The sequence below is a fragment of the Ambystoma mexicanum genome, chromosome 7q, assembly GCF_040938575.1.
Source record: "Ambystoma mexicanum isolate Mex_15411 chromosome 7q, UKY_AmexF1_1, whole genome shotgun sequence".
NCBI lineage: Eukaryota > Metazoa > Chordata > Amphibia > Caudata > Ambystomatidae > Ambystoma > Ambystoma mexicanum.
In genome coordinates this window covers 169,596,962-169,622,639 of record NC_090941.1, presented here as the reverse complement: position 1 = coordinate 169,622,639, position 25,678 = coordinate 169,596,962, and the positions used below count along the sequence as shown (strand labels likewise).

Here is a 25,678-nt window from a genome sequence, read left to right as displayed (position 1 = left end):
CAGACTGATTAAAAGCCTGTGGGCTAGTCACGTGCTTGGTCACGTGGAGCGCTGAAGACACGCCTCCTCCAGGAAGCGGTACGGCAAGAGCTACGGCTCGCAATGCCGTGTGGAGCAGTGCAGTAGAAACGTCTGCGCTTCGTGTTCCAACACTTACAGAAGCACAACAATGCGCCGCTCGGTCGCTTCCAGACTGATTAAAAGCCCGTGGGCTAGTCACGTGCTTGGTCACGTGGAGCGCTGAAGACACGCCTCCTCCAGGAAGCGGTACGGCAAGAGCTACGGCTCGCAATGCCGTGTGGAGCAGTGCAGTAGAAACGTCTGCGCTTCGTGTTCCAACACTTACAGAAGCACAACAATGCCTTCACAATATACTTGCCCCGTTTTTTTGTAAGATGTACGAACACAAATGATAACTACAAAGAACAAACTACCCTGACGGCCATGATGCACTCAAAGCTTCTGCACATAAAATCATTTATGTCTATGATCAAAGAAAAAATGAACCAAGAATCTGAGGGAGCAAATTTGGCACAAAGGATTATGTTCGAACTAAAAATCAATGGAGAAGAAAAGAAACTTCTGGCTGAGGTGGCGCGTGAGGCATTGATACTACTAAAAATGAACAAACCCACAGTAAGGGAACCATGTGAAACACTGCACACGAGCACAGTAACAAATCGAAATACCAACTGCCCAAATCAAGATGGCATAGAAACAGTAGCCAGACTGAAGCCTTGGACCTAAAAAACTCTGCGACGTAATCACACAAGAAAAATTCCTCATCTCCAACACTGCCTCGAACCAGCCAAATACCAGCACAACAAAAGCATGACCAGACAAGCAAAGTGTTCGGAATCAGCTTTATTCCAATGGGGCAAATTATCGCTAATTAATTAGTATTCCTTCTACATCCGCAGACACAGAAGGTCAAGTGGGAAATCTTATTGATCTGAGATCACCGGCAAAAACCGGAGTAAAGACAGTGGAAAACAGCTTCTCGATCTTTCACGAGGGTCAAAAAACAAAACGCATTTCAAAAGAAGAAAAAAAATGTTCAGACAAAAAAATAAAGAAAATAAAAAACGTTACACAAGGCAAACAGCCAAAATCTAATGGATCACAAAATGTTCTTTGCAAACCTAAAGTCCCACTCACCAGAACAGTCAGAGAAACGCACGACAAAAAAGGCCGTAGTGGTAAAACAAAGAACATGTTCAAGAATCTACCACACTAATTGAAAGCGGTCAAACTCCCGTCCGACTGAATACCTCTGAAGAAGACATAATAAACATGATGAACATGACTACACATGACAAAGTGTTAGATGAGGAAGCCCATGAAGATTGGAGCCTCCAACACATGGGCACCTCGAAGCCGGCAATCTATCTTGAGCAACATGGTGATCCAGAATCAAGGGACCAAAGGGTTGTGGTGGAAAATTATTATTTTCAGACGCACCAGAACTCATTCATCACTCAATCAGAAAAAAGACACAAAATACACGCTAAATTCAGTGAAGCGTCTTGGCACAGAGACGTGCTGGTAAAAAAACACGGAATGTCTAGAAAAATATTTCAACAATACCCATTATTGTAACCTAGCATCAATACATTGAACAAGAGTTTGGAAACACCCAGACACACTCAAGACAGCAGGAGCAACATCAAAAGGTTAGAAAAAAGACCTATTGCAAATAATCAATTGCTATTGGAACTAATACTATCAATGAACGATGGGTTGATACTGAATCATTACAATGTTCTACGCTTGCTCCTCCATGTCCTGATGCTTCGTGTAATCGAATCAGATGACATCGCTGTAGTAGAATTTATGGAACAGCAGCAATGCGAACGCATTCGATTGCACATTCAATCCAGAATGAACTGCGATATTCTACTCGATTGCTCGCCGTGCCTTCTACCCATGGGCTTTGATATCACTGAATGCAAATCTGAACCTGAAAATGAAAGAAGTCCAAATACGTCAACTGGGAAAGATGAATGCCTGTAGCATCGAAAGAAGCAAATTCTATATCGAAACGACAAGTGCTTGACAGAGCCTTCAACTGAGCATGTACAACCTTCCAAAAAAAAAATGGAAGCGACTCACCACACACACCTTGGTAGACCGCATAAATCCCCATAGAGCACAAGAGATGGTTACTAAAACCTTAATTCATTAAAGGCCACGTTCAATTGTCTAAAGAATACCTCTAGGGCCATCAACGAAGATGCGCGATGGGAAACTAAAGACTTAAATCATGATACATGGAGTTGGCTGTCAGAGGCCCTCGTTACTGATAATAAACGATAATGCCAAGACCAAGAGCAAGAGATGACATCCCTAATTGGATCCTGGAACACCAGTGGTTTTGTCTATTTGCAAAGGACGAATGTAGCATAAAACGCATTGACATCTTTTGCCTGCAGGAGACATGGACAACCAAACTGCCAATTGCAGATGGATTTAGTATCTATATGATCCAGCAATAAAAGGACAAAAAGGATGACCAATAGCAGGCTTGTTTATGTTCATAAGAAACGGGATGGACTTGTACGTGATAGAAACACAAAACACAAATCCGTATATTCAAATACTTGTCTTGGAACCTGTCAAAAAAATCAATAGAAACAATCCAATCGATTGTGAGAATGAATTCATACTGGCAACACAAAGCAGCTGGCTCAACTAAATTTGTGGATCAAATAACATCTATAATGGACGATTTCAATGTCGCAATGGTAAATCCAACCATCACCCTATGCAGCGACTTGAATATCAACTGCCTAGTCTCATGCCCCGGAGCACAGAGAGTTTCTAATAATACATTGTTAGAAAAAGTCAATGTATCAAAGATGTGGCTATGGGAAATGGAAGAGTGAAATATTGGCATGCTCAACGGGCAGACCACAAGGGACATTCCGGCGAAGGTAACCTGGCGAAGAGGGCGCCAAAAATCCACGCTGGATTACATCGTTGTGTCAGAAAATGTAAGTCAAAGAGTCATGTCACTCACGATAATCCCCATGAACAACAGTGATCATGATCTTTTAGAAATAAGAGGTCAGCTCCAAAAGAACTCAACACAAAGTTATTGGAGAGAAATAGTCTTACTAGAGCCTGGAGGAAACGGACTTCACTTACACCCTGATAACGTGTGCATGCTGAAGAAAAAATACCAACATGCAATCGAAAATCAAGCAGTAGGATTTGAATATTCATCTCTCCACTATGAATATACAGAAATACGGCAAGGACATTGCAGGCTTGGCTTTGAACCAAGGTATTCCTATGATGCAGAAATATCACAGAAGAGAGCGTCGCAAAAAGCGATCAGGCTCACTGCGAATCTACCAATGCTGGAAAGAGTTGCAAAGCGTAAAGAATACAAAAAGGTTACATTTCTCATAAGCGCATAACAACAACGTGATGCAGAAACAACGTGATGCAGAAACTATGATGCAATCACTATCAAATAAAAACTCTAGGGTTTTCTGGCAGCTACTAAATCACGCCAACAATTCACATCAAGCCCTACAAAGCAATATAGTACCAGAAGAGGAGTGGGTGCGATACTAAAACAAACTATATTAAAAAAAAAGGCAAAAACCTGCATCCAGATTTGCCCCACCAAAGCAAATGGAGAATTGAATTTGACAGAGATGACATTCTTTTGTTGATCAAAAAGACCAGCAGCTCGAGAGCCCCGGCCCGACGGACTGAGCAATCATATGTTGAAAGCAGCCACAGAAGATTGGGCATATTTCAGCGTGACCTTATTTACCCAGACATTAGAAAAAATTGTTGTAGAAAACAGCAATCATGGTCCCGATATTTAAGGAGGGCGAAAGGACAAACCCGAAGAACGATCGTCCCATAGCCCTTCTGGATGTACGGGGGAAAGTTTTTGCTTCATTGATATTGAAGCGAATGAGAAACTGGGTGCAAGAGTCACAAAAATATGACGGTTGGCAGACAGACTTCGTCAAGAGAGTAGGCTGCAAACTTAATCTGGTGCTAATCAATATGGTAAAAAAGTAAAACAATCAAAGATGGGAGCAAAGTCTACCTAGCATTCATAGATCTGGCTCAGGCCTTTGGTGGAGAGCTATTTTGGACCAAACTGTTGAAATGAACTGTCCAGCAAGACTTCTCTTGGCCATCAAAGCTTTATACTCCAAAACCGTAGTAAACATACGTTTGAATCAAACTGGCCTCCTATCAAAGCCAATCAATATGTATAGAGGCGTCAAACAGGGATGCCTGTTGGACTCCCTGTTTAATATATTCATATCAGACTTCAAAGGCGCAATGGAGAAGACACATTTCCTTTACACCAAAAATCAATGGCAGATCATTAGGTTGGATATTTTACGCAGATGACAGTCATCTTGGACCAAACTCCCATCGGCCTACAAAGAAAATTAAACATACTACAAACTTACACTGAGTGCAATGGACTCAAAATCCACGCAGCCAAATCCGAGATACTAATACTACAGAATTTAAAATTAAGGAAAAAGAAGGTTTTCTGGTTGTGAATGAGGAAAGAATTGTTGAATCAAGTAGAGACCACAAGATACCTTGGAATGTGCATCTACTCGGGTGCAAACAATGCCACTTCGGTTCCTGCCTTAAAGTCTAAGACAAAGAACCTTGCGGCCCAGGCCATCGCAATCCACAAAAAAATTGGCAAATTCTCTCTGGCCCCGACCATAGAATTCTACAAACAGAAAGGGGTTCCCACTTTACTCTATGAGGCCGATTGTGCACTGAGCTGTTCTTGGGAACTCTGGTCAACACTCTAAAGCAATTTCTGGAGCGAACTCTTATATCTACCAAGATCTGTGCCATCAGTCATCATAAGGTATGAACTAGGACTGCTCTCCGTGAATGCAAGAGCGACATGGGAATCGTTATCCCTATACAGGAAACTCATCATGGATCCAACTCCCATGCAGTTCACAATTCTATAAACAGAAAACAAGCACAGTGACAAGCTGATCCTAAGGGAGTGGACTGACCGGTGCACAAAAATTCAGGATATTGGATCATCTACGCTAGCATTAAAATCAAACCCTGATGCAGTCAAGAAAAAACTGGAATTGAGACTGGACTAAGACCATCGAACAAAAGCAAGAGTACAGGTTGTTGGAAAACATCAGCAAAGAAGTAAAATCGCTGAACACTTTGCCCAAATACTTGGAAAAATTGCCCAGTCCACACCACTGAAATGTATTCATGAGATTTTGTATGAATTTATCTCATACAAAAGAAATACTAAAGAGTAGAAGAACAAGAACATTCGAAGATGAAAACTGTCGATTATGTTGCAATGCAGTGGAAACGCTGTAGCATATAACCTTGTATTGCCCAACTATGAGAAACTTAAGGACACGTTATCTAGGAGTCTTCATTTCAGAAATACCACTTTTAAATGGAGAGGGCTGATGGGAACTTGTATGGTGGGGACAAACCTGTATCCTCCTCTCGGTGGCCAGGGAAAGGCCATCGCTTTTGGATCCTGACCCTGGTGATGGATACGTGAGGGAGGATCACCTGAGTGGAGGAGACTTGGGGAGTGTGGTGAGGATATCCCCCCCCCCATTTCCTTTTCATAAGAAACCCTCTCTCTCTCTCTCTCTCAAGCCTTTGTAGGCTGTCAGCCCTTTGCCTGTTCTTCCCTTAAATTCTTTTCCAAGAAACACCAGTTTAGCACTGGGACGAGGAAGAGGCCAACTAGAAAGACACATCCTCATTCTATTAATACACACACATACCAACCTCAGCTGAGTACTGAGACGAGGAGGAGGAGGACAGCAAGAGTAAGACCGACTACTGTTTCAAAAGTGAGCAGTCTAGTCTTTTCTGGACTAATCATGGTGGCGAGAACTTTAAAAGCTGAAATCCTGATGGAAAAGCAGTCAGCTGTGGAAGCAGGGCTACGGACTGCTGGGTGCATGCAGACCTCTCTGGATCAGTGGTGTGGCAAGCAGAGTGCTCCTGACCCAAGAAAGGATGCAGAGTTTATAAAGTGGGAAGCGGAGCTGAAGGACGCTGAAGGCCGGTGGCAGACAGCAAGAAGAAGACCAATGTGACTGACTGAAGCTGTTGTGAAAGTCCCGAACTGCAGGAGGAGCATCGCTGGGTGAGGGGAACTACAGAGAGCCGCTGGGAGAAGACACAAGGTACCTCATGGGAAGGAGTGAACCTGTGGCAGCTGAGGACCTCGCATCAAAGCTGTAAGCGCCGACCAGTGAGTGTATAAAGAAGGGGGAACACCGGGCTGGCAGGCGCATATGTAAAGCAAGCAATGAACATTGATTTAAACGGAACAAGCATTTCAATGACTGCTGAATGAAGTGAAAGCAATTAGAAGTACTTTTGAACACTAAACAATGAAAGCAAGTTTTGAGCAATCTTTAACATTGAGCTGAATGAAAAGGTTTGGGAATCTGCCTAATACAGTGCGCTGAATTATATGAGAAAAAAGCATTGGCAAAAGTCAAAAGAGAATTCAAGGAACTGTATGTTATGAGGAAATACACATTGGCAAGAGCCAGGAGAATACAAGAAAGTGTACCAAGTGGATTGCGGCCAATCAAGCCACTTGACAGGGGCAGCATCGGTTGAGTGACCCGTAATGGGTGGACTGTGTGGTCTGGCAACTGCACTTAAAGGCATGGTCTAGTAAAAAATGTTATTTAAAAAATAGATAGGCAACATAAATAAAAATACTAGCATTCTCTTTTTTAAAAACTTCCTATGTAAAATGTTGAGCTATTCAAGCTCAAAATTCGCAAAAGCAAGCACATGGGCGCATCCATTTTGTGAAATGGATGCCCTCCTGTGCTGGCTTTTGCGGCACTAATGAAGGAAAAGCCAGCCAGCTGTAGTAAACAAAAGCTACCGCTGGGTGGCTTTCCCTTCATTAGTGCTGTACGTGGAGGACGGGGACCGGAGACCAGAGCAGGAAAGCTGCAGCTGAATCTCGGTAAGTGCTATTTATTTAAAAAGAAAAATAAGCACTAGCTGCGTTTTTTTTCCTAAGTTTTCCGGGCTGGAGGAGCCCGGAAAACTTAGAAATAAAACCGCAGCTTTAAAAACGTTGTATTTATGTTTGTGGTCGCTTTTGAAGCGACCGCAAACATAAATACAACGTTATTGTGTTGGAAAACGCTGCGGTTTTTCTTTCCGAGTTTCTCAGGCTCGGAGGAGCCTGAGAAACTCGGAAAGAAAAACTGCACCGTTTTCCAACACAAACACGTTGTGTTTCTTCCTGAATCTGCTTTCCCATTTGGGGCTCTCGGGCTCCCCATGGGGAGCCCGAGAGTCCCAAATGGGAAAGCAGATTCAGGCAGAAACGCAGCATTGCGGAAAACAGCCGCGTTGTTTCTGCCTGAATCTGCTTTCCCATTTGGGGCTCTCGGGCTCCTCACGGGGAGCCCGAGAGCCCCAAATGGGAAAGCAGATTCAGGCAGAAACAACGCGGCATTTAGCATTTCCCATTCGGGGCTCTCCGAGAGCCCCAAATGGGAAATCAGCTGTAGGCAGAAACACTACGCGGCATGTAAACACAACCGCGTTGTGTTTCTGCCTGCTGTGGCTATCACTTTGGGTCTCCGGTGCTCCCAGCACCGGAGACCCAAAGTGATAGCCACAGCAGGCAGAAACACAACGCGGTTGTGTTGGAAAACGCTGCGGTTTTTCTTTCCGAGTTTCTCGGGCTCCTCCGAGCCGGAGGAGCCTGAGAAACTTGGAAAGAAAAACCGCAGCGTTTTCCAACACAATAAAGTTGTATTTATGTTTACGGTCGCTTCAAAAGCGACCGCAAACATAAATACAACATTTTTAAAGCTGCGGTTTTATTTCTAAGTTTTCCGGGCTCCTCCAGCCCGGAAAACTTAGGAAAAAAAACGCAGCTAGTGCTTATTTTTTTAAAAAAATAAATAGCACTTACCGAGATTCAGCTGCAGCTTTCCTGCTCTGGTCTCCGGTCCCCGTCCTCCGCGTACAGCACTAATGAAGGGAAAGCCACCCAGTGGTAGCTTTTGTTTACTACAGCTGGCTGGCTTTTCTTTCATTAGTGCCGCAAAAGCAAAAGCCAGCACAGGAGGGCATCCATTTCACAAAATGGATGCGCCCATGTGCTTGCTTTTGCGAATTTTGAGCTTGAGTAGCTCAAAATTTTACATAGGAAGTTTTAAAAAAGAGAATGCTAGTATTTTTTTTTTATGTTGCCTATCTATTTTTTAAATAAAATGTTTTACTAGACCATGCCTTTAAGCCAAGTGCTCCCCTGTATGGGGAATGCCACTGAAAGCACTTGCATAGAAGCTTGTGTTTTACAACAACCTCTTGTGTGTTTTTGAAGACAAGAAACTGAACTACCTATGTGAACCAGCCAAGAGAGTCAAGGGGACCTAGAAGTCACGACATGTTGTATCTAGCATCCTTCTCCAGTGCACGGAGGACTTTCTTTATTCACTTGATGTTGTCTTGGTAAATGCCGCACAGATTGTAATGCGCACCACTGCACAGTCGGCTTCGGCTGTCGGGGTGTTTGATATTTCGTGAGATTCATTTTAGTTAACTGCATCCAGTAGTTTGGGATTATTCCCATAGAGATTGGTAGCCATTTTTCCACATTTTAGGTGTTGACATGTTGACAATGAGGAACCTGATTTGGCTATGTTATGGGGACTTTGTAGCCCACGTTCGATGGAGTACCGCTCTACCATCAATTGACCTCAAGTTTGATAGACCTATTAGTGTCTGGCCGTTGTGTTGGTCTGCTCAGACTAATCCCTACGTCTTTTACCTTTAGTAATCAGTATATAGATCGCCCTCTTGACTGCACTACTACCATTGTCCAGCAATTTCCAACCTCATCCACAAGGCTGCGCGAGTTGCTTTTGTCTTTACCTTAATTACATCAGTTAACGGAATAGTAGAGATATTTATTGGTACACAATACTTACGATACATATTGACCTCTACAGGTATAATGCTTCTTAGGTCTTCTTCCAAGGAACATGGAGGAGGTTAGTACAATCCCATTTTACATTGGTGAATCAATCTAGTTAATATCAAAACATTTTCACACTGAACGGTCATTTCATGCAACCCTGTAGGGTCCTACAGAAGAAGTACACCGAATAGGAACATATAGCTCTCACCCTGAAGATGGATTTTGAATCCGAAACGTGTTGGTCATAGCGACATCAATAAGGAGCTAGGAGCTATCTTGGTTTTGTTGTGAATATCACATGACATGTGTAAAAGTCCAAGTGTGACTGTTGTAAAGACCGGATCTCAAGTACATATTTTGTTGATCTGCGAACAACGGTGATCACTTTGAAGTGTTAATCACTATCGCACCTATATGTGAAATTAAGGACAATGGTTTGTGATTTCTATGATTTTCTTTGACTATAATTTGATAAAAAAAAAGAAGGGTTCCGACTCAAGACTATTTGGTTGGATTTCCATGCGGGACAACAATAAATGTGAATGTTTAAACCGCAATAAGGAATTAGTATTGATGCAAATGTTCAGGATTTAATGCGCTTTAGAGTAGGTTGAAACTGCTGAACGTTAAATTGAACAGTTCTCACTGTATTGAGGGAACGACACAGGTAACTACATTAACAGATATCGAAACAGTTGTCCCCTAGGAGTACATTATTGGGCCACTGTGTAGCGATACACGGTTTAATTTTTCAAAAGTAACCATATCCTAAGAAATGGGAAGTGTCCCAAAGAACTGTGTCGGTTTGAAAAGCCGGAAGATTTGAATTCTTGAGGAAGGGAATCCCTGTGCTTTGTGAACTAGTTGAACTTGGGGAAAGGGGACGCTGATTGCAAGTCAAGAGCTGTAAGAAACTCTGAAATTAACTTTGAACACTATTCATTTTGATGCTGACATCCCTGCACATTGTATAAAGTTAGACGTGAGGGCAAGCATACGTTTTGGACACAGACCGACATTTGCATTGGAATTCCTGACACAAACTATCCCTAGTTTTCTTTAGGTAGGGAAATCCCACCTTAGCATAGGGCAAGTTAGGCCTTACTCCAGCCTGAATTTTGAGCTAATAAAACTTTGTAGACAAAGCTTGGCTCTGTTGTCTGTGTCTGCTTTGTGAAACCGCCACACACCTTATAACATGACACGCAGCATTTGCCAGCCACTAATCTTATGGCCATATCGCACCATCGTTTACTATGTGCTACCATGATATGCCCAGGAACATGTGTCATGGCAGGTATGACTACCACATGCAAGGCATTGCCATTGTATTTTCAGTTAATGTAATTGACAGCAATTTCCATTGAAAGTAAACTCTACACATCATTGTAATCAGAATGGCCTACGAACTGCATATGTACACTACCCACAATTTGTACTAGCTGCCAGTAAAATGACTTACCATTGTATACAAGGTGGACTCTCAATAGAGTCAATCGATACATCCCAGCCACACAACATTTAAAATCTGCACAAAGGCAAAATCTAAGTGTTTGAGTTAGAATGGGAAGGAGAATTTTCCCAGCTTCAGCATTAAACATTTTTAGAACTTGCTACCATAGCAGGCCATCTCAACTTCTGCAAACACCTTAGGGAAAGGTTGTTTTCCAAATAAACAACTCCCATTCTAGCTCAAGGAGTAATCTACAGATGCTTACGCTGAAGTTAGAAATTGCTTTTTAGATTTGTTAGTCTCGCTCATAACCCCAGAATTATTAACAGTGCCAAAAGGTTTCTTAAGTGGTATGCGATTACTGTATAAGCACACATACCACCATTACACAAGATGCCTCCTTTAATTATGAGTTTATTAACTCAACAACCATGATCCTGTGGAGATGAAAGCACTTTTTTAATTGGACTCGCACAGGTGTACGGCTAGTAAACATATGCATTAGCTTTCAAGCCCACTTCATCAGAGAAAAAGACCTTTAAGCAACCTGTTTTGGCACCAGTGGCTGCCCACCGGTCTCTGCCTGCATAATACAATACTAGGGCCCCAACAGGCACAGCCAACCATTGGGTCACATTGTGGGCATGTGATAGGTTGCACAAATGTCCAGGGAGGTAGTGCACTTATTCATTGAGCTGTCCTGGTCACTTCCCACGGTGCTAATATGCCCACCACTGTACCACCTGAAGAGAGCTTTGAGAAAATACTATATCAGTAAAGCATGCAGACAGAAAAGGGTACATCACAGCAATCTGTTCACTTTGGTGTACGAAAATAATTTTACAACCAACTGGCTACTCATGGACATATATCATGCTGTGTACCTCATATTAGTTAAGTGATATGGCTGAAAATTTTGTAACTATGCAAGATAACACAGGCTTCAAGGGAACATTATGTCCGCAGATTTATCGGTTATCGCTTTTCCCAAAGATCATAACGGAAGACGTCTTTCCCTCCACAACACAATGTACTACATCATGACACCAACGTCACACTCACTGACGTTAGTGTCAAATGAGCAAGTGAAAGTGTAATGGATATAAACTTTATATTGAACACGCGTATTAGAATCTAACTGAGAATACATTCTTATGACCACCAGCCACACAAATGATAGGCTGACCCACTGGTATAGCAGCGGGTGAACTATTCGCTCACGGGCACAAACCTATGTACAAACAACCAGCTAACAATGGCCATACACTATGATCTGTACCTCATACTAGATAAGCGATATGGCAGACATTATTGCAATCATGCAAGTGATACAGGTTTAAGGGGAATAACATGTCTGCAGATCTATCAGTTATTTCTATTCATGTTTTGGATATTTCTCCTCTGTGAAAGATAAGTGAGCTAAAGACTCTGGGTAAGGCTCTCATAACCAGGACTAATGTCTGGCAGAGAGACTCCCAAGACCCCCGCTTGTTATTTGCATATTTTAAGTAACTTTGGGTCTCACCCCAAGTTACTAGGGGAATCCAGACATGGACCCCCTTGCTCACTATTCTTAGAGAGGCACAGCTCCACCCTACTGATGAGGTCCAACCAGACCGAAACACGTGTCTGGGGTTGCTGTTGGTACTCTTGTTCAGAGGAGAATTGCTTAGCATTTCGGTGCTGCACTGCCCTAGGGCAGGACAAAGACTGATATGTTTTGGGTATTTCTCCTCTGTGAAAGATAGTGAGCTAAAGACTCTGGGTAAGGCTCTCATAACCAGGACTAATGTCTGATAGAGAGACTCCCAAAGACCCTCCACACCCCTTGTTATTTGAGTTCTAAGCACAGCCATACCATTTTGCAAAACTGTATTTATGGGCCACATTTAATATGATTCTGGTCAGAATGGAGCGAGAATAGACACTGGAGACCAATAAACAATGATGCTCAATACCATCTGGAGTCAAATGATAAGTCATTTCTGATCTGTAATTTTTTGACTGGGCTGTTGATTTGGACTCCTGAAAGCGCTCCTTTAATAATTGAAGGCTTTTGATAAATTGTATCAGGGTGGTAATACCATAATGAAAATTCCAACTTGCTCAATTCAGCTTTAACATAGGATAGCTATGGAATAAAGGAAGACATGTCACATCAGATCAGTCAGGAGACCCTTGGTAATTCCAGCAGCTGGATTTTCTCAACCACCATAGAAGTTACTGTTTTAGTTTCAAATAATTGAACACATTCCTTAACTCTTTCTCAATATGTAGAGCAGAAGTAGAGGCTGATGTTGGTTAGATGCAATTCAATGAATCAGCAGTGGACACCTAGATAATTTATTTTATTACCATGCATGTTCAAGATCTGTCACCACTTTAAGGTTATGTTATGCTATGTTACGGAAATGTTTAAAGCGCAAACCATCACCAACTGGGGCATCATGGCGCTGAAAGCCAAACACTGAAGAGCCAGCATAAAGGAGAAAGCAAACGGTTTAAGCGAAAACAAGAACGTTTTCACTGCACGTCGGAAAGATAGATGATCACAGGTACATCGGAGTGAAAGAGGTAAAGCGGCGACTGAGAACCCCCCGTAGGACATGTCAACCACAGCATTGATTTATTTCACAACAATTACTAATAACTGTATCAAATCTGGTAAATAAACAAAAACAAGTTTAGGAATGTAACCATATAGTGTGACATCTTTTTAAAAAAACAAAAAGTACATTCCTCTTAAAAATATAATCATAATAGTCCTTGCTGTTAGCGGTTAGGACTAGCAGAGAGTTTTAGATTAACTTGTACTAGTTGGATACTGAAATTCCTTACTAATACAAAAAACCATAAATCATTCACTAGAGTATGTTTATCGCAGTCCTGCAGGTTTCAAATCCCTTTTTCAGAAATAATGGCTAAAGAAAATAACACTTAGTAATTGAGGACAATCCCCTAAAAGGCATGGTAGTGTTGGGCGTCTTTTCTATTTGACGCCTATCTGACAAGACCCGGTAAGCTATAAATGTCACTCTGATGTAAAGATATGTGAGGCTAAAGTCTTCCAGAATAGTGTCCTGCATGATTTGGAGGCTCTAGAAAGAAAAATGAAAGACAAAACTATATTTACCAACATGAGCAAAAATGAAAATCAAGCCATGAAGGGTCTGCTTGCTAACAACAAAATTATGATCCGCAAAGCGGATAAAGGGGATTGCCATCGTTTTGCAAAATAGGGACGTTTACATACGTAAATGTAATAAACAACTTTTGGACCTAAATTGCGATCGACGCCTCGAGACTGATCCAACCAAAAAACTCCAAGATATCATCAGCCAAAAGGTAGTAAAGGCCCAACAAAGAGGTTGGATCTCATCAAAGGATGCAGATTTTCTAATGAAAGAAACCACGAGTGCCACAATTTTATACCCTCCCAAAGATACACAAATCATTGCAGGACCCACCAGGTAGACCAATTGTGTCAGGAGTAAACTCGGTACTTGAAACGTTGTCTAGGTTTGCGGACTCATTTCTACAAATGTGGCATTCTATATACAGGACACTACACAGATGATTAAGGAGATAGAGGGAGTTCCTGTTGATCCCACCACTGAAATCTTTTTGGGCATAGATGTTGTAGCCCTTTATACTAGCATTCCCCAGAGAGCTTTGTTGGACATGCTAGAGGAAAAGTTACTACAGGACCACACAGTAACTACCACTCCCATCTCGTTCATAATGTGAGGTGCTTAAATTAGCCTAGTTGAAAGCTATTTCCATTTTAATGGGGAGTTCCATCAACAAATCCATGGGACCGCATGGGGGCCACATTGGCACCCAGCGTGGCCAATCTTTACATGGAGACTTTTGAAAAAGGCTTTATCATGAACATCACCAACTCATACGTCAAATATATAAGAACTTGGGGACGTTACATCAATGACATTTTTGTCATATGGCATGGAACATCAACACAACTTGAGGAATTCTGTTTGTGGATAAATCAGCAGGATAGATTCTTGAAGTTCAGCTCAAATTCCAGTACGGAAGCCCTGAATTTCTTGGACATTACAATCTTAGCAGATGCGGATTCCAAGACCATTCTTGTGAAACCATACACCAAACCCACTGACAGGAACTCTGTGCTGCATTACAACAGCTTTCACCCCAAACATGTGAGGGATAATCTAACTCTGGGTCAGTTTTTAAGACGGAAAACAAACAGTACCAATAGGACAGATTTCTCTATCGAAGCCACAAAAATAAACACGACTACATCCAAGAGGCTATCCTCAGAAAATCATTGGGAACGCATTGAAGAGAGCCAAAAATAACCACAGGGAAGCACTACTAGAATATAAGGATCGGTCCTCAACTATGGATGAAAAACAAAAACTTGTATTTGTAAATACATTCAGTTCTAATTCCAATGCCATCAAAAAAATCATTTTGAAAAATTGGTCCATTTTAGAAAAAGGCGAACAACCGGTACCACGCCCCAATGTAGCCTTGAAACCTAAAAGATAATTTGACTTGAAATGATATTAGTTTGAAACCGCAAAGACAAGCCCCACTGACACGACAATGGGGAATGCCAGAAATTGTGGGTCACTACCCTTGTGGACACTGCACCTACTGTCGCCTAACGTTCAAATGTACAGAGATCGACATAGGACTGCGCTTGCAGTGGAAACAAAAATTACACACAAATTGCAATTCCTCTATGGTTGTATATGTGATATGGTGCCCTTGCAACATGACATACATTGGCAAAACCGATAGAAAAATAAAGGTTAGAATTGGCGAACATAACAGCTGCCTTTAGAACAGAACAGTGAACGCACTAATGGTTGACCACTGGATAGAGAAAATACACTCTCCAGATGATCTCAGATGGTCAATTGTTTACAAACTTATCCCAAGCATGGATTCAAACAGACAAAAATATGTTGCTACGGAAAGAACAGCTTATTTTTCTTACCAAAAGCATACAGTTGGCCTTGAACGAAAAAATAGACTGGCTGTTGTAAACCCCTGCCAGCTATTGTGTGTGCAGTAACTTTCTGAACTGGTTAGTATATGAGTTGGTCCGTTTACATTTTGTTTAACACAGCCAACTAAACAGTAATTGCGTTCTGTGCCTTGAATACTGATGTTTACTGCTGTACTCCACTGTGCGTACTGTAACAACTTGAACCAGTTAACAACATGATGCAATTTGCATTATTTAAGTCCATTGCATCCATTAAACAACATGAAGCCACATCCAGGTGATGGTGATTAACAACAATCACGTTTGTTTGAAGAAAGCCCAAACGGCGAATTTGTTAGGAAATGGCACCTTACAATTTTAGGAAATGGCACCTTACAATTACTGGATGGCTTTATGATGCTCTCCCAGCGGTCTATTGACGGACTCCATCTTGCCGACTACTGGAAGCTTTCAGCCAGAGCACTCCTCGCCCATAATTAACATAAGCAATGAGCTGGACATCTGAGACATTGCAGGTACATCACGGCCATGAGTTAATTACCTGCTTAGCCACCTATAGTGCACGTATAAAAACAAACGGCACGTTAGCGTGTGGTTACACATCAGAAGACTGCCGCACCAGATCCATACTCAGAGACCTGCGATTCCCAGCCGATACGGTAAGAAAAGCGCTGACCTCGAGAGTCTATAGCTAAGCATGAAGTGCAGCTATTGCGTTGCCCTAACGGCGAGGTTCAACTCTTTATGGGTGCAAACTTAGTGACTCCATAGCTATGCATGCAGTTTATCCAATGCGCTGCCCTAAATGGCGAGGTGTAACCTTGCATTTCATTGTTATTTCCCCCGTTCTAATATAACGAAGCTAACGTTGCTTGCCACCGGGAGATTGAAAGCTAGGAACAAAGCCCCTGAAGCAATTTGGATAGATTGCAGAATGAATAATATACTCTTTACTGCCAGATGAATTTACCATTTCCGAGACACGCCCGCCCAGAGATGCTTAAGGTAAATATTGGAATCTCCATTCAGATACTCGATTCCCTCATTAAACATTTTGCTAAAAACAAAGGAATTTAATAGGAGAACCAGATATTTGGTAGTAGGTCCCTGTTGGTTGTTTTTTCAAACTAACACACGGATGACTGAAGCAACCGTGACCGTGGGAGCTTGCCTTTTTCAGTAAAACTCTCCACCCTACACACTGGAGCTAATTGTACCTTCTGGTCTCGATTTAAATTAGCAGCTCAGGTAACCATGGCATTATCCTAGTTGAAGGCAAATGGCTCTATAAGCATTAATACTAGGTTTTACCATGAAGCCTTTTACGAGTCAATTGTGGAAACTCTTTGGACATAAGACGCTAATGGGACCCTTTATGTGTTTACCTTTTTAGATCGCCTTTGCCTTGAAGCAAAGTCCAGCGGCGAACGTGCAGCCAACAGTGCTCGACTACGGTGACCTCACGGAATAGAGAGTCTTAACTCCCAAAGACATCTAGAAATGGTAAGCAAAATGCAGCCAATATGCTTCAAAGTTCCTTTTGGCCGTCTCTGTTTTCTTCTATCTTTGGGGAACAGAAGCCAATAAGGAATAGCCTGATCTATAACTTCTAAACACCAACTGGTACTTTTTCAACACCTTTGAAGTTGCAAACATGTCTATATGTCTCAAGCTTGCCCTTTAACCAATGAACCTATGATAGCCAAAGAAAAGTTATTATACACGTTTTAAACAAATAAACGTGTGTTCCATCTAAGTAGTTAAGATGGTCATATGTCTTATTAATGAGGTCATGTGTAGATATATGGTTAAGTTACACCTTTATCATTTCTGTTGTAGGAACAAATCTCTAAATGCTGGCTGTCAAGAAAAGAAAGATGGATATCGAGAATTTACATCTTATTTGAATGGATTGTGCCGATTTGCAACGGCATTCAGAAATTGTATTTTACTGATGTTTGTTTTATATGTTTAGATAATAATTGGACTACAGTGCGCCTTTTTTCTGCTGTATTTCAAACAAGCCCCTGATGAATTTCCTGTGTACTTGGTTTAAAACATTGTGGAAAGAAACATGTTGGAATAGAATGGTGTAAATGGAGTATGAGACAGGATGGGTGAAAAATGAATAGGATGAATGGAGTGTCTGATAAGTTTGCATTGTTTGGAATCTTGTATAACACACACACTTCCCTTCCTTCTTATACTGAAAATTAGTAGGAAGATCTACATCAGAAATGAAAAATGTGTTTGTTACAGCTTGAATCAGAAATGAAAATGTGTTTGTTACAGCTTGCACTGTTTATATGACCTGTCATTATTTACTGGTCTTGTTTGAATATATCTTTTAGCATTTTTTTAAATTAATAAAAATTGTGAAAAATGTTGAAACATGTTGTGAATTGGTTATTAGTGGCCTTTTGAACCAGCATTTGGTGATGTATACTTTCTGAACAACAGAATGGCTTGCCCCCTAGTGTTGTGTGTGAAGGTTGCATAACCTCTTTGAGGGATCACTAGTAGTAGGTAGACATCCCTCATGCCTCTAATTAGTGTTTGTGGTAAATATATGTGAACCTTTTTACTTTTTCCACCAATCACAAAGACAAATTGCATTATTCATTTGGTTAGGTGTACAGTTTGATTATAATTATCCCAGAAAAACAAACAAGAATATCATAAGTTTAACACAGAAATTTAACAGTTAGAAAACACATAAAAATTAGCAAGAACAAAAGAAGCAAAAACAGGCATACATACACTTTAATTGGCTTTCAAGGTGCCGCTCCATCTAGCTAATAGGTAATAAACCTAAGAAATCCTGCCTATTAAGCAATTTTTGGGCTCAGGGGTCTACGTAGATATCGAATTCTGAATGTTAGAGACGAGTTGCCTATGGATGCGTGCGTCTGCTGTCCACGTAAACTAGGAGTGTTTCGGCAGAAGTGACCAAAGTGCTTCTGCCTTCATCAGGACCAAAAAACAAGTTTGGGATGACCCCCACTGTGTTTGTGGATTGTGCAGGCTGGCTCAGCATAGTAGCATAATTGAAAGTTGGCTTTTGAACTTGGCAGCTGTATCTTATATGTAGAATTGAACTAGATGGATTACCTCTTGGTGCATTGAATTGCATTACTTTCAGGCTTCTTGACTAGTGGGTGCACGCTCTGTGTAAGCATGTGGTATAGTGACTATCCACTTGGCAGTGCGATCTCGGAGGAAACTGTAAATATGAAACTCCATCGGTCTTGCTGTCAAATGCAGTCCGTAATGTCCCAAATTATGGAAGAGTTGTCTGGGGAGAGACAAAGAATCCTGATGTGTCAACAATATAACGTGCAGCGAGAGTGCTGATGGTTAACTCAGCTGTGCCGTGCTTGCAGCTGTAAACTTGCCCTTGCAAAGTAACCGTACCTAACTGCACCGTATCTAGGCAGTCAGTGTGTTACTCTCCGTTTCACTAACTGCCTAGATACCACGCAGTTAGGTAAGGTTACTTTGCGAGGGCAAGTTGTCAGATAGGCGTCAAATAGAAAAGACGCCCAATATTACCACGCCTTTGATTAAAATAACAGTGATTTATTTTCAGATGCAATTAACTTTCTTGTTGGGATAACCTTTTGTGATAAAGAAAATAGCACACAAGTATTTTTCTAAAAGACATCCTACTATCAGGGGAGTATGCGTTTCCTATCCATCACCTGAGTGAAGTTGCGGGTGACTAACAGGACCGACTAACAAGAGTAGAGGGGGTGGAGAGATAAGGCTAGAGGAAGCTGATAGTGAGCCACAAGGACTGTGACACGGTCAACTAGATGAGCGAGTGAAGTCGAAGTGAAAGTCGAGAAGATTGTGAACCCTAGCATGTTACAATAGAGAGGATGAGGATGCACCTGGTCCCAGATGCAAGCACAAGGAGAGATCAGGGACACTAAGAGTGAGGAACCAAGGAATGAACACCTTTTGGCAAAGATGTGCATATAAGCAGAGAAGTACAGTGAGTGAAACAAAGACTAAGAGAGCAAGAAGACTTACACGACAAAGTCACCACCCTACAATAGTAGAGGGATGCTGTAAGCCCTCTTAAGTGCAGTTTCATGCATGGCTAACTGTCCGGTGCGTAGAAAAAGCAATAGCGGTCACAAAAAGAAAGAGAATATGTGAAGGGAGCAACACGCTGCTTGTTGGAGTGATACTATTCATGCCCTTAACCAAGAGAGGCAGTTTATGGGAGCTGAAAAACCCACAAGCATCTGGGATTTGGGGTCACAAGCACATTGTCCCCAACAATGTAAAAATATTTATGTTAACTGCAAGTAACACCGACCTTTAGGAGCTGGAGTGACAAGCCTAAAGCGTCTGCATCCAAGGAAAAGCTGGTGCTAATTAAGAAAACCGCTGCCTTTTGAGGAATGTGGAGAGAACTTCCAAGGGGGAAACTGCAAGAGAGATGAAGGGACAAGCTAAGTACCAGAACCTGCGCCCAAGTATGTCGGACACCTCAATGTTGTGTAAACATATTGGGGTTTTTCTTTTACTTCTTTTCGTTCGATGATTCACCAAAGAACATAGATTTGCTTTCCCAGATACAGGCGAGAGTCCCAAGAACAAAGCAATGCAACACAGTGTGTGGCTGTGTAGAGGGAGACTGGAGCGCAGGCTAAACCTTTTCAAGAAATGACTGGGCCTGTGCTGATTTGTTATCATGCCCGGCATCAGAGTTAGTTTGCCCATGCTCGGCTCTCGGCGCCTGCAAACCAACCTACCGAAGGTGAAATACTGGGAAATAGACCAATATTTCTACAGGTTACAGCTTTCTATCATCAATAGACAAAATTCACCAAAGGATTAACACTCTCGGGCGGAGGCAAGTAACGCTACATTTGTGAGCCTACAACAAACAAAGGTCGGGGTACTCCGTAGTTGGGAATGTAAAAAAACGAGCAGTCAAGCAGTGACACCAATATTAACACAATCCCATTATTTTTTACTTACTTTCCCACTACCATTTGAACAATCCATTTAAGGGTTGGAAAAGTGTTGGAAGGCGGGCACCACCAAAGAAACAAAACACGCTAGACGAAATTAAACCTGCACCGCCAATGAAGAATTGTTTAAACATAACACAGATATAGCAATTACCTCTCTCTCTAAACAATCGTTTACATCCCGCCAAGCCTTGGGCAACTAAACAATATCAGGATGCATCTCCGACAGGAGGGCGGGTGGTTATTTTTAAACATCTTAGAGCAGCGCCTTGCAACGCTTCCTACGATCTAGCAAAAAGCCAAGGCTGCAGCTTTTCGCTCACTGGCTTTTCCTGATGGAAAGGAAAACATAGCGCAGATGCGATTGAACAGTCCCAGCAGACACAGGGAGGAACCAGATGCTTTTTAAGAGCTAAGAAACGAGATCTGAACGGGAAGCACTCAGGCAGAGACGCGTTTATAAATCTCGATGCAGGGCGCTCTACCTCAAGTCTTTCTTCGCTAGCTCACTGCACAGCTCGCATCAAAAAACGACTACCACCCCAAATCAGATTTAACTAGTTCACCAACTAAATAAAATGAATGAAAACAGTGGTACGAGGATGACAGGTTGCCCAAAGAGGAGAAATTACAAAAATGGAAATGCTAATATAGGTTTCAGAAGTGCTTACTACTGAGCTTTTATCAAGTCTTTGCAAAAAGGACCAGCATAATCGTCCTTCGCACTTAGGGGGTTAAAAAAGCTGCTCAAAAAGCAGAAAACAGTTTTAAACGGTCAATGTAAGACACAGGGGTGTTAATACACAAAATTGGGGAATCCCACTTGATGAGAGGTAAATATTGAATACCCCATTCAGTCTTTTTCTGCCCTGCAAGAGTACAAGGATGTGCAGAGGCTAAAGCGCCTACTCAGCCCTCACACTTCGACAAACTAAGAGCCAATACAATCAAAGGTAAAATAGGCGCAGTTAAGAGCTTTACCTCCTTGCCTTTTGTGGCAACATGGGCCGAGGGAAAGCAATACTCTCAAGGGGTGTGAAAGTGGTTCAGTAGCAACCCAAACAGCGAAGTACAACAGTCCAAAATAAACTAATACCCAATCACGGTTCTATTATATACTTTAATTAAACACATAATGTACAATAATAACCAACGAGAACAACACTACACAAAACCCACCCAGAGGAAAGAATACAGAATAAGCAAAGATGCAAGATGCAGTACTCATCAGGGGGTGTAAGGCAAGTATAACCATAATGCACTTTAATAGAGTATGCTATTGGGTGCACAAAGGCATAAGAGTGACCTAACCAGTCTTTAGGGCCCAGAAAGGACCAAGCATGGCAGTTAGCAGTCAGCATGATCTTTTGCGTTTCTTGGTTCCGGCAGCACCAAATCAGACTTCTTGGCGCTGTGCAAGAAAGCCAAAGCTTGGGAGCATGCAAAAGGCAGCACCGGAGGCTCCTGCTGGTTCAAATGTGGTTCAAATGTGTTGGATGGTTCTTCAAACACTGCTTGAAGGTGTTAAACAGTGGAAAACACTAGGTTACAAGTCCCAATCCAGGGACTCTGGGAAAGATGGGACCTTGTTCGCGGGCTCCCAAACACAGGGGAGATGATTCAAAGAAGTGGTGGGAGACCCCTTGTCATGATCTCTGCTTCCAAAAGGTCAGGGTTTTCCCAACTCCCTTGGAAGCAGATCCATAACCCAGGTTCCGAGTGCCAACCAGTCCCAATTGGGACCTTTTGGACCCAGTCCTGGCGCCAGTGGCACCAGGCTCATAAATATGCCCAGTCCCAGCGCTGGAAGCGCCGGGCTCATAATGCTTGGGTGGACTTACCTGCAGCAGACCATGCTGCTTACTTGCCTGCCAGTTGAGCCTCTGATCCTCTTCTGTTTGGAACTACTTTTCCTGTTGGGTGGGGCAGGAGCCACTCCCTAGATTCAGAACACTGGAACTCTTCTGGGAAGCAGGAACTCTTTTCTTACCTAGGCGTGGCTGTGGAAGGAGACACCTAAGCACTACAGGAGGCTATTTAAACCACACCCGATGGATGAATCTTGCTTTGCGTTATTCTGCATCCTCTGCAGCAGAACGCTCATCGTGTCTTCTGCATCTGATCCTGGGCCTAAGGAAAAAGGCTTACCATCCTGAATCCAGTCTTCAGCAACACCTATAAAGACAAGAAAGAACAGGTTAGCATTACGGTCTTCAGTGACAGCTCTTCACTTACCTGGTCCATCGGCTGTCACCAACGCCTCGCGCTGCATTCCGGCATCTGAAAGACAAAGGCTTACCTACTCTTCGTGCGATCCGGAGGTCTTCACACTGCATTCCGGCATCTGAAAGACAAAAGCTTACCAACTCTTCGCACGCTCCGGAGGCCTTCGGCGCTGCATACCGCATCTGAAAGACAAAACAAGGTGCGTTTAAAGACATTGGGGAACTTTAATACTCACGTGCCATTACTCCTTTCCACATCTAACCCAGTGGGTATTCCGGCACCCTGCAGCCGCTCCGAACTTGTACCTGCAAAATAAAAAGACAGAGCGCATCGTGAAGCAGGCAACAAGCGCTTACTTGCGTGCTTCCAGGCGCTTCTATTCATCACACGGGCTCCATCTTCAACTCACTTCAGCCCGTCATCCGCCATCGCCGGAACCCTGCAAAACAAGAGACATCATTACTAAAGACTTTAAAGACATTAGAATTTCTCAAAACTTACCGTTCGTGCAGTAAACGACGGACAGCAGTCCTCAGAAGTCAAGAGGCCTGCTCCCCTTATCCAGTGAAGCAACTGGTTACAGCACCCTGCCCCGAGGCAGATGGAGAGCACAGCGTTCACTTACCTAAGGTGAGAGCGTTAACCTTTGGGGTTCTACAGGAGAAGAGAAAGGGAAGAAGAGAGAGACATTCAATAACCCAGTTCCTTAATCCCATATTTTCTATCTGCAGACATCTTACCCTTCGAGTCAGACATACAGTGCACAGAGGTCCAGCCCAAAGAGCCAGCCGTGTGTTACACATCACCTTTGAAGATACGGTATACGCCCAGTCAAGACCGGCGCCTCTACGGGAATCAGGTGAGCGTTACACCCCTTATGCTAGCCTGCCCCAGTTGTCCAATCCCAGTTCTTGAAAGAAATGTTGACTTTGCATTTCTGACCTTACACCTAATGTGCTTTGCCCTAGAGCAAGTGGAGGAAATAGGAAGGAGAGGCAAGGAGAAACAAGATGCTGGAAGTCTCCCTCCACTGTACCGAGTGTCCTCCTGTCTACTCTAATTGTGCACCCTTCCCTTCTGACTAGGATTAAAAGTCTTTCGAAATACAGCATCCTGGCGTAAGGCCACTGCCATTGAATGGGTGTGTTCCTTTGATGCCTGGGCCCAGGACAGATTCCTATAGAGTGGTTGTCTCTGGAGGAAGGTGTTACCTACCTTCACAAAGAGATAAAAGATGAGGCATGGCCATTTAGGTTCCTATCCTGTCATTTTGCAGGCTCAGTCTGTCTGGCCAGAATACACATGTGCTTCCCCAGCTCATCGGACTAACAGGAGATGACATGTGTGACACCAAATTGGATGTGGCTGCAATGATTATAATTTGTGCCATGCACAATGCCTTAACTCAGACACAGCGTATTTTTAGAATTTACCCTGCCACCAGTTTTGGCTACTTATGATCATCACAGTTTTGGTACTAGGGTGCATATCTTAAATGCAGTGCCTGCATTTAAGATATGCACACATAAACTCGGCTGTCACCGCAGCTATCAAATGAGCAACTGTGGCCTTAATCTGCTCTGTGCCACCAGAAGAGCAGGCGCTGCAGATCAGGATACTTATGCAGCAGTGTGCAAGCACAAACTATGCGTTTGGCATGGAGGTTATAAAAGTGTAATCTTATCAGCAGTTTACCCTTTCAGAGGTTGAATTACCTGCATAACTGATTTCATTATTGAAAATCAAAAAAAGCCAGGGCTTTACTAGTTCAATGTCAGAAAAAAAAATAGCAAAAGTAGTTCCAATAGAATAATTACACAAATTACGACCCAGTACAAAAACATACTTCAGAATAAGGTACACAGTAAAATCAAGGCTAGGTGAGCGTTTCTCTACTTCTTAACGAAAAGGCATAGTTCGAATTATTGCAAATCCAGCAAGTCTGCTATGGTCCGGTTAAGAAGACAGAAGAAATAATGCAAAGATAAACATTCTAAGGAGACAAAATATAAATATATATATATATATACAAAATAATTGAAACCCTTAAGAAGGTTTCTTGCCCCACTGAAGACAACTGAGTCAGAGGTTCAACCATTTGGGTATACTGGAATATGGCTTACCCGTTTGTGATTACTTGGAGTATCACTGAAAGCCATAAACACTTGCAAAATTCAATTATAACCAAGGCTCCCAGTTGTGTGATATTTATTTTTCCATTTCAGTCTGTATTTAGCCATATTTATTTTTTGGTCATATTATCTGCATTTATCCACATTTAAGTTTTGCTCTGTAAAAATAATAGCAGCAACCAGTATTTTTCCACAAATATTAAAATGAAAAAAATAGTGCTCGAATCCCTGTAATGGTATACACACAGAGCTGGGTTCTTTCGCATCAGGGCACAATCCATTTTCAACTTAAAAACAAATTCTCTGCTGTTGCTGCTGACAATAGAAACCTCTTATGCAGTCCTTTTAATATCCTGAAAGAGGAATACATTCATTCTTAAGACTTCTGCATTATGTTACTTTCCAGACCTGCAATGCATGATTAACAACTTATAGACCTAAGCAGGAGACCTCCAATTTCTGCTTTTTTCGGTTTTTTACAAATAAATATTGAAAGGAAAACAAGTAATTTCCGTATGTTTGTGTGTAAAAATAAGTAAAACGGAAAACAGGTCTTCATTAAAACGCTATGGTAGAGACGGGTGTTGTAACTACTTTCGCAAGTACAACACAGATTGCACTTCTCAGATACTTTAAAGAATCCGAGCAAAATCAGAACTTCCATTATAAACTGAATTAACTAAATATTTTCTTTTTTTCAAAATAAAAGTTAAATAATCAGACAGCGTTCTACATGTGCCAAGGCCTTGTCAAGTGGGGGCAGGATCTCCTCTCAGCCAGGGGTGTGAGGCATACCAGGGAGCAGTTTATTGTCAATACAACCCCACATGGGGCTAGGTGGGGGGCGAGCTCGCTGGCAGTTGAGTGAGCCCCAATTCCTGTGCCCTGCCCTTGAGCCGCCATTTATCT

General features: G+C 42.3%; 1 protein-coding gene and 1 long non-coding RNA gene across 10 annotated transcripts in view; one reads left to right on the top strand and one right to left on the bottom strand.

Annotated features, from left to right (window-relative positions):
- The window catches only part of LOC138528321 (uncharacterized), a 151,881-nt gene extending 134,067 nt beyond the window's left edge, over nt 1–17,814 (top strand). Inside the window, exons 3-4 of the long non-coding RNA XR_011284120.1 lie at nt 16,817–16,926; nt 17,263–17,814. This is a non-coding gene — a long non-coding RNA (uncharacterized lncRNA). The remainder of the gene's footprint in view (nt 1–16,816; nt 16,927–17,262) is intronic.
- Nucleotides 1–25,678, bottom strand: part of DOCK9 (dedicator of cytokinesis 9) — a 2,709,375-nt gene that overhangs the window by 1,861,730 nt on the left and 821,967 nt on the right. The gene's annotated exons all lie outside the window — the stretch shown is intronic.